Source organism: Pocillopora verrucosa, chromosome 5 (assembly GCF_036669915.1).
Source record: "Pocillopora verrucosa isolate sample1 chromosome 5, ASM3666991v2, whole genome shotgun sequence".
NCBI classification, from domain to species: Eukaryota; Metazoa; Cnidaria; class Anthozoa; order Scleractinia; family Pocilloporidae; genus Pocillopora; species Pocillopora verrucosa.
Window position 1 is genome coordinate 14,488,596 of NC_089316.1, and position 2,108 is coordinate 14,490,703.

The 2,108-nt window shown below is 42.6% G+C and overlaps 1 pseudogene; it reads right to left on the bottom strand.

Moving 5' to 3' along the window:
• Positions 1-578: 578 nt before the first annotated feature.
• On the bottom strand, positions 579-1,558 carry LOC131782204 (uncharacterized; annotated as a pseudogene).
• Positions 1,559-2,108: the final 550 nt, after the last annotated feature.

The following is a 2,108-nucleotide window of genomic DNA, read 5'->3' on the forward strand; positions in this document are numbered from 1 at the left end:
TACATGCCATCCCAATGCTGATCACACTGTGTAAGGCTCATCCTCCTTTCCACAAATAATATCTCTCGGTCTCCCAGTGCTGGCACAGTTCAGACCAATGAGAAGTCCTATTTCTACATGTCTGCCACTTGCGTTATCAAAGAGAGCGTGCATGCATATCTTATCACTTAGATTGTCCTTGTGGTAGAACCTGCCCATAGAACGTCTCCAGCCTTGGTCATGTTGCAAATGCTTGCTCTTCCCTTCTCCTTTCGCTGGTTTGGCTGCTCCTTCCTTCTGTCTTCACCTCTTCCAGTCTCCAGTTGTAATTGTGGAGTGACGTTGATTGTTTCTTATTGCATATCTGGCATAATCTTGCACTCTTGCCAGACTTGACGATGTGTTCAGAACTATAGCAACCAAAGCATACACCTATGTTTCCAACAAAATCTCTTCGCTCTACTAGGGATTTTTTAAGAAACTTAGCACATCCATCCAGGTGGTGCCTTTTGGAGCACAAGGTACAACTGATACGATTAGAGTTTCTTTTGGTGCCATTCTTTTCTGAGAGGCCTGTTGCAAAGCTTGTACCCCTTCCTCTAGCCAGACTTGCAGTACTCGTCAACTATATCCTTTGGTCTGCTGATGCCTTCCTCTGAGTAGACTGGGTCTGTTGTCAAATCAGCTTGTTTAGACACAAACTGGCAGAAGTTGTTGAAGTTGTCTGCTTGTCCCCTGTTACCCCTAATCTTGCTGACTCTTTCCGTCCATTTACTGCGAAGGTATCTTGCCAGCTTTTCCCACAACTGGCGCAGAAAATTGGCTGTGTTCAAGTCACTTGTGAGTTGCATGCCTGTCATGGCGTTTCTTGCATCCTCAAGAGCAAAAGAAAATTCTTGCAGCCCTGTTCCGTTGTTAGGTTTCACAGCGGGCCAGCTCGTTAGTCTTGTGATGTACGCACTTGCAACCTTATATGTGTTTTTGCAAAAGTCGTCTAGCCACTTTGTACGAATCTTCACTCTTCATTTTTAAACAGCCCTTAATCAGTTCCTTTGCCTTTCCACTAGTGAATTGATCCAAGAAATACAGGCACTCATTAGGATTATCCACCTTAGATTTTACGAGAGCTGCAAAGGCTGCTATGAATCATGGGTATGACATCACATCCCCAGGCGAAGGCGGCTTATGGCCTGGTAAGAAACTTCTGGCCTGTTTCCTTTGAATGTCCATATAGTCTTGATTTGGTCTTGTACTTTATACAGGGGTTGAATCCTTTCCGTAAACGTACACACATCCTTGAGATAGCTTGGTATCAGTGGGAGTTCCATTGTCTTCTTCAGTTTCTTCTGGTGCTGATGATAGCTGAACTTTGAAACTTCACAGAAGGCACCTTAAGTGTAGATGGACTGTTAGGCTGTGCATCAGATAAGATGGGAATGCAAGTGAGTTTAGCTGTTACATCTTTCAAATAATCATTCATGCCATCAATGATTTGTTTTTCATCAAACTGCTCATAAGTTTTTTCTTCAGCCTTTGCCTCTACAATTTCCCGCCGAAGTTCGAGCTCCTCAGACGCCATTCTTAGCGCTTGCTTCTCCTTTAGAAAATTTGCCTTAACCTTTAATTCTGCAGCCTTAGCCTTTGCTTCAATAAACTTTAACTTAGCAGATGATGTTGAGAAAGTGGAGGACCTTGAGTGACTGGATGATTTAGATTTCACAATGGGTGTATCATGTGAATCGCCATGCAAATTATTTGCCTCAACCAGAAAGTCAATAATACTGTGCTTTAATTGGAACACAAACCTTATAACGACTGTTATACCATTGTTGAGCTTATTTAATCTCACCATCATCATCCGAAGCTCTGAGATACACATCATGTACTTCTTTCATTTTAACAAATAGCTTATCGAACTGCACAACTTCAGTAGGCACTCGTTTTTCATTCTCAAATCTGCCAACAAGGGCAAGATTATGTTCATCTGCTTAGTTAAGTTAGCAAGTGCAGTTTTCCGATTTTCCTTTAACCTTTGAATCTCAAAATGTCTTCCCTTTTCCGTTTTTTTCGCGCACCCACGTGAGTTTCTTCAGCGACCACATACCGGTCAGCATAGATATCGAACATGG